The sequence below is a fragment of the Penaeus vannamei genome, chromosome 8, assembly GCF_042767895.1.
Source record: "Penaeus vannamei isolate JL-2024 chromosome 8, ASM4276789v1, whole genome shotgun sequence".
Taxonomy (NCBI): Eukaryota; Metazoa; Arthropoda; class Malacostraca; order Decapoda; family Penaeidae; genus Penaeus; species Penaeus vannamei.
In genome coordinates, this window is record NC_091556.1 from 13801953 (window position 1) to 13809452 (window position 7500).

The 7500-nt window shown below is 44.0% G+C and overlaps 1 protein-coding gene across 5 annotated transcripts in view; it reads right to left on the bottom strand.

The window, feature by feature from the left end:
- LOC113817325 (DBH-like monooxygenase protein 1) overlaps positions 1–7500 on the bottom strand; it is a 452414-nt gene that overhangs the window by 130342 nt on the left and 314572 nt on the right. For 2 of the 5 annotated variants that reach the window (XM_070124384.1, XM_070124385.1), the window contains one exon: positions 2855–2873. The exons of 2 other annotated variants lie outside the window; for them this stretch is intronic. The gene's annotated coding sequence lies outside the window, so the exon portion shown is untranslated. Of the gene's footprint in view, positions 1–2742; positions 2816–2854; positions 2874–7500 lie in introns of those variants that run through there. One more of the 5 variants, XM_070124387.1, reaches the window with a different exon arrangement.

A 7500-nucleotide genomic window follows, 5' to 3' on the forward strand; every position in this document is an offset into this window, starting at 1 on the left:
ATTATTATCTATTTATTTCTATTTATTTATTCATTTATTTTTGCATCGTATTAGCCTGTGATATTATTCTAGAACCTCGGGAGATTCGGATTATTATTATTTTTTTTTTTAATCCTCGATACGCTCCGAATATTTATTCTTAATTATAGCAGCATAAGTCAAAGAGAGAATGAAGCAGGAAACGAACGGAGGAATAGTTAAAATAAACAAACACATAAATGAAGGCGTAAATGGATAAATAAACAAATAAATGAATATTCAAATGAATAAAAAAATAAATAAATGAATATGCAATGGAATAAAAAAAATAATATGCAAATGAATACAAAAAAACAAATGAATATATAAATGCATAAAAACAGCAACAAATAAATGAAGATGTAAATGACGAACAATGCAAATAACCAAAAATACAAAATAAAACAAATAAAGGAACCAAGCGCACCAACCCCCTACCCCCCCCCTCACCCCCCCCCCAAAAAAAAAAAAAAAACTCATCTGGAAGTCAATCGCGGCAGCAACGTAACCCAGGAACTACGCCTTTGAAACGCCTCGTAAATAACTGCTGAAAAGAAACCTCTCATTAACTAACCCGTAAGACTCACTCACTTTCTCTCTCTCTCTCTCTCTTTCTCTCTTTCTCTTCTCTCTTTTCTATATGTCTCTGTCTCTATATCTGTCTGTCTCTCTTCTCTGTCTCAGTTTTTTTTTCATTTTCTCTTCATCTTTTCATCTTTCTCCTTTTCTTTTTCTCTATTTCTTTTTTCTTACTCTCTTTCTCCCTCCCTCCCTCTCTCCTTCTCGACCTCCCTCCCTCTCCCCCCTCTCTCCTTCTCCATCCTCCCTCCCCCTCCCTCCTCTCTCTTCTATCTCCCTCCCCCTCACGCCTTCTCCACCCCGCCTCCCCCCCCTCCCCCTCCCTCCCTCTCTCTCTCCCTCCTTCATAATTTCTCAATCACTCGAGGGTCACTCTCCTGACGTCACACCTATCGCCTTTATGTCCTTCGCCTCTCATTCACAAATTCTTTTCCTCTTTCCCGTTTTTTTCTATCTTTCTTTTCATTGTTGCCGATTCCTTGTTCGTCGCCGTTGCGCTGGGCACTATCTTCGTCTCTTAAGAACTCTTACGTTATTCTTTTACGTTAATTGGTTCTTCCTTTGCTTGTTTTCTTGACCTCTTTTGTTCGATTTTTCACAAATCTGGTATGCTATGTTATATTTCTTTCTCTCTCTCTTCCCCCCTTTTTCTTCTCCTACTCCCCCTTTGTCGGCCTATTTCTCCACTTTCCTTCTCCCCCCTTCGCCCTTTTCCCTTCCTTCTCCCTTCCCCTTTTACCCTTCCTTCTTCCCCCTTCCCCTTTTACCCTTTCTCCCCCTTCCCCTTTTACCCTTCTTTCTCCCCCTTCCCCCTTCTTCCCTCCCCCTCCTCTTCTTTCTCCCCCTCCCACTGTATCACCTTCCCGCCTCCCACTCCCCCCATCCCCCCTTCTTTCACCCCCCTTCCCCCTTCTTTCTCCCCCCTCCCCCTCTCCCTCCGAAGGTATTTATCACGCCCGCGGCTCCTTCACACGGGTCACAGCGAGATAATTTCGCGGCGCCTATCTTTCGCGAGCGGAGGCAGCGGCGTCGTCGAAGGGCAACCCGAGGGCAGCGCGCGGACATAAATTCCCGTCGAAATTTGTCATTCAAAGGTAAATGGCGCGCTACCCCCGTTCGTAAGACCAGCAGCGGCCGGGCAGGGTAAGGGGAGGGGGAGGAGGGGTATGGGACGGGGGGGAAAGTAATGGGTAAGAGGGACGAAAGTAAGGGAGGGGGGAGACAGGGGGTATGGGACGGGGGAAATAAATGGGTAAGAGGGGCGAAGGTAAGGGAGGGGGGGAGGCATGGGAAGGGGAGCAGAGGTAAGGGAGGAAGGTAGGAGGGAAAAGGGTGTACGGAAGAGTAATAGGACGAGGGGGAGAGGTAAGGGGGGATATAGGGAGTATGGGAGGGGAGAATAAAGAGTAGGGGAGGGTAGAGTAAGAACGGTAGGGGAGAAAGGGGAGGGGAAGGGGGAGGGGGTGGAAAAGGGGTACTAGGGCATGTCGTGAATAGGAGGACGAGAGAAAAATGAAAAAGGGACGGGAGGGGGAAGGGAAGATAGAAAGAAAATGGAAGGGTGGAGGGGGGGAGAGGGAGGACAAGAAGATGGAACCTCCCCCCTTTTTCGTCCTGCATTCCCTCCCTCCCCCCCCTCCCCCCGGCGATAACCCAACCAGCGCATCCAAGTTCTTTCAAAAGATGACAATAGCTCTAGTTAACCATTTTTATATGACCATTATCCACGAATTCGATTACAGAAAGGACAGGAGCAAAAGCAGACGCTATGGAGAGAGGGGGGAGGGAAGGGGGAGGGGAGAAAAAGAGATGAGAGTGAGACAGAGAGAAAGAGAGAGAGAGAGAGAGAGAGAGAGAGAGAGAGAGAGAGAGAGAGAGAAAGAGAAAGAGAGAGAGAGAGAAAGAGAAAGAGAGAGAGAGAGAGAGAGATAAACAAACAGAAAAAGAGACAGACAGATACACAAAGACAGACAGAACGACAGAGAAAGAGAGAAAAAATACAGACAAACTAAAAACACACAAACAAGAGAGAATAAAAGAAACAGAAAAAAAACGAAAAAACAAAAAAACGACCAAAAAAGTACAAACCCAAAAATGCAAACGGACATCATCACCCTTTTAAGAGCGGAAGTCCCATCGACATACCAAGCCGTCCTCGCCCTTCCTGACCGACCGAAGCCTTTTCCCCCCCGAGGTTCTCCAGGGCGTCACACGGGGGGGGGGGGGTGCGAAACGTAAGTCAACGGCAGTAACTCACCCAAGATTCGGCGACGTGGCTGCAAAAGAGGAGAAAATGTTGCGTTAAGTCACGTTAATGGGGAACACATGCAACCTACACACCCCCCCCTCCACCCCCCAACACACACCCTCCTCCCCCCCTCACACACACACACCCACAAGTCTATAACCCTTTACCACAACTTCCCTTCCTTTCCTTTTTTTTACCCATTACCCATTTCCCTTAGTAACCCGAGGGCAATAAATAACCTAGAAAAAAGAAACCTCAAAATTATAACTACATACTAAAAAATATATATATTCAAAACTTAAAACATAAAAAGACAAATAAGCTACAAACCTAAATAAGCTAACGTAAAACCGAAGATAGAAATAATCATAGAAAATAATTCAGACTACTTTAACCCAAACTGAAAACCTAAAAAAAAGTGAAAAACACAAACACAAATAAAAAGATCACTAGCCTACAAACCTAAATAAAATAACCTAAAAACACCCAAAAATATAATACAAAAAAAGAAAAATCAAACTACCTTTACCCAAACTGAAATCCTAAAAGCCTACAAACCTAAATAATCTAACCTAAAACCAAAAGAAAAAAATACACACACAAAAAAAACTAAACTTCAAACTACCTTAACCCAACCTAAAATCCTCAAAAAAAAAAGAGTTAAAAACACCCACACAAAAAAAAAGATAAAAGAGCGAGATGAGGAAAACACGTTAGCCCTGAAACGAGCCGGAGAATAGGGACATCCCGCCAGAAGATGGACTGCGCGCCACGCCGTTGCCAGGGAATTGAGAAGCCGCTACGAAAGTGACGTAGAAATAATGACGCGTCTTATTTGCTTCCTCGAGGGGGGTGAGGAGAGAGGGGAGAAAGAGGAGAGAGGGGAGAAAGAGGAGAGAGGGGAGAAAGAGGAGAGGGGGGAGAAAGAGGAGAGGGGGGAGAAAGAGGAGAGGGGTGAGAGAGGAGAGGGGTGAGGTGAGAAGGGAGAAAGAGGAAAGGGGTGAGGTGAGAAGGGAGAAAGAGGGATGAGGGGAGAGAGAGGAGAGGAGAGGAGAGGGATGAGGGGAGAGAGAGGAGAGGAGAGGGATGAGGGGAGAGAGAGGAGATGGGTGAGGGGAGAGAGAGGTGTGAGCGAAAAGCGCAAGGGAAGGGAAAGGGCGCGGGGGTAGAATTGAGAGCGGAGAGGAGAGAGAAAAGGGGAGAGGGGAAGTGAAAAGAGAGTGAGAGGGAAGAGGAGGAGAGGAGAGCAGGGGAGAGAAACGAAGGAAGAGAGGAGGAAGTCGAAGGAAATGGGGGAGAGGGAGACGAGATAATAGATGTGAAATGAGGGAAAAGGCAGATAGAGGTAAGGGAATGTGGAAGGGGAAAAGTAAGGGTTGAGAGTGAGGGTAAAGGGGAGATGGTGGAGGGGAAATGGAAAGATCAAGAAACAAGGAAAAGGTAGAGAGAAAAGAAGAACGAGAAAGGGAGGGGAAACAGGGGGAAAAGCAGACTGCATGGGGATAGTAGTAATTCAACGAAAAAGTCAGCTAAAGAAAAATACAAAAGACGCGAAGATGGAGAGAAGACAAAGACTACACAACAAAACGGTAGGAGGAGAGTAAATGGAAAGGAAACAAAGTTTGGAGGGGGATCAAGGACGAAGGGGAAGGGGGACAGGGAGAGAGAGAGAGTAGAAGGGGAGAAGAGGAAGGAGAGAAAGGAGGAAGAGGAGGAGGGAGCGATGAGAGATGACGAAGAGGGGAAGGGAAGGAGAAGAGGAAGGAGATGGAGAAGTGGGATGAGTGGGAGGAGGGCGGGAGGAAGGAATAGGAGAAAAGGAGGGATGGATGAAAAGAGGAGAGGAATGGAGGGAGAGAGGAACAAGGCGAAAATAAAAGCCGAAAACGACGCAAAAGGAAAATAAATGAAACAGAAAAAGAAAAAAAAAACAATATAAACACACACACAAAAAAGAATCAACATGAAAGGAAATTTAACAAAACGATAAAAAGAAAGACAAACATTCAAATTCCAAACCGAAGCCCGAGCCGACCGAACACCCCGGCAAAAAAGGCGCCAAATCCCAACCGCCTCTCGCCCCCAACAGCCAATCACAGCCAAGCACCGGAAAAGCCGTAGTGCTTGCTCGAACTATTAAGATGTATCTAAATATTTACAATTCCAAGAGACTCGTCGCTAAGGGTATTACGGCAACCAACTCCGGCCGCTCGGGGGAAGAAAGCCGAGGAGGATCTGGGGGACTGGCTCTATCTGTGTCTGCCGAGCCTGTGTACTTTCTCGTGTACGTGTGCGCTTGGTGTGTGTGTATGTACGTGTACGTGCGCGTGTTTCTGTGTAGTTGCGCGCGCTTGTGTATTTCTGTTTATTTACGGGGATAATTTGGATTTATGTACAGCTAGGCACGTACGTGGGTTTTTGTAATCTTATGAGCATGTTTATTTTCTGTAATTCTAGTTTGCGTGTGTGTGTGTGTGTGTGTGTGTGTGTGTGTGTGTGTGTGTGCATTTCTGTACAACTGTAAATCTTTCGACTTTTGCACGAGCCTATTTAAGCGCACGTGTATCGAAGAAATACGTTTTTTTCATCATTATGGATATTCCGTCACGAATAAATTCCTCTTCAACTTGCCAATCATCCAACTTACAAATAATAATTATAATAACATTAATAATAATAATAATAATAATAATAATAATAATAATAATAATAATAATAATAATAATAATGACAATAATATCAATCATGCTAATAATAATAATAATATTAACAATAATAATAATAATAACAATAATAATAACAATAATAATAACAACAATGAAAATGATAATAATGATAATTAATAAATCAATAAACATAATAATGATAGTAAATCAACAAACAAAAAACAGAGGCAACCGAGTCAAATCCCCATAAATATTTAGGAGCGATTACCCTCGGCCATACGATATGCAAGGGCTAATTATATCCAAATCTTCCCGTAGCACAATGAAGTGGAAAAAAAGGCTAAAAGGCAAATAAAATGGTAATCGAAGAACAAACAGAATCCTCTCTTTTCCTCAAACAAAACCTATTAGCTGCCCTTTCTTGTCCCCTCTTCGCTGCCCCCTCTCCAATCTCCTCGCCCCATTCACGCTGGAGTGACCCCTCTTCGCTCCCCGCGTCTCCCCTCCTTTCTCTCCCCTCTCCTCTCTCTCTCCTCCCTCTTCTACTCTCCTCGACTCTTTTTCTCTCTCTTTATGTATGTGTTCATTTTTTTCTTGTCTTTTTTTTCTCTCTCTTGATTTTTCTTTTTCTTTTTTTCAGTTCCTTATTGATTTACTTCCCCCCTCCCATATTTCCATATATTCCCGTTTTTTAATTTCAATTCTTTTTCTCTCTTTCTCTTCCTATATCTCTCTATCTATCTGTCTGTCTTTGTCCTTTTTTTTTGGAAAGGAAACCTTTTCTCCCTCCTGTTCTGAACGTCATTTTCTTTTTTCTTTTCTTTTCTTTATTTATGTATTTCCTAATTCCTTGTTCTTATTTTAATTCATTTTCCCTCTTCCTTCCCCTTCCACTACCGGTGGATTTTTTGTACTGCTTACGGATCTGTTTCCCCTCCTTCGATAAATATTGTTTTCATTTTTTAAGCACACTCCCCTTCTTCATTTTTCCCTTCTCTCTTCCTTCTCCTCTTCCTCCATCCGCCACTGCTGTCGTTCTTTTTAACTACTTTTTCCTCTCCTCTCCCTCCTCTCTCTCTTTTATTCATTTTTTTTTTATCTCACTTCCTTCTACCCTCTCCTTCCCCCCCAAGTACACGTTTAGATATTCACAGCACCTTTACCCTCCCCTTCCTCCCTACCCCCCTCCCTTTCCCCCTCCTCTCCCCTTGTTCCCCTCCCCTTACATACCTTCCTATCCACTCCCCCCTCCCATCCCTAGTTACCCCCCCCCCTTTCCAAGCCAGGCATGCAATCGCCAAGCGTAAATATAAACTTAATTGCAGACGATAAAAAAATGTAAAAAAAAAAATAAAATCTCGATTAGATCAGGAGCGATTTCTTGTGGCGAAATGGGATCTAATTCCCACTCCTCCCACCCCGCCCCACCCCCCCCCCCCCCCCCCGCCCCCACCCCTATCGCGCACTTTGATTGTGAGAAAGCATTTTAACCTCCCCCCCCCCCCCCACCCCCCCACCAAATAAAAAATGCAATGGGAGGACTGAAAGATGGGCGTCGGGGATTAGCGAACGAATATCGGCTGTTGCGCTAATTGCTAACACATTGTCTCTCTCTTTTCCATCGACATTTCTTTCTTTCTTTCTTTCTCTCTGTCTCTCTCTCTCTCTCTCTCTCTCTCTCTCTCTCTCTCTCTCTCTCTCTCTCTCTCTCTCTCTCTCTCTCTCTCTCTCTCTCTCTCTCTCTCTCTTCCCTTTTCTTTTCTTGATTTTTTTTCTTGATCTGTGGAAAGATGCGTTCATCTGTAGCTTTTGTTTTCTTATATTTCAATTAATTTTTTTGCGGGGGAGGGGGCGGGGGGAGGGGTGCCTTTTTATACTTGAAATTGCTTGTTATCGTTATTATCGGACTGAAATTAGCGTTTTTTTTTTTTTTTGCTTGTTTTTTTTTTTTTTTCTTTTATGTTTACATTTTATGTTAATTAGCATGTT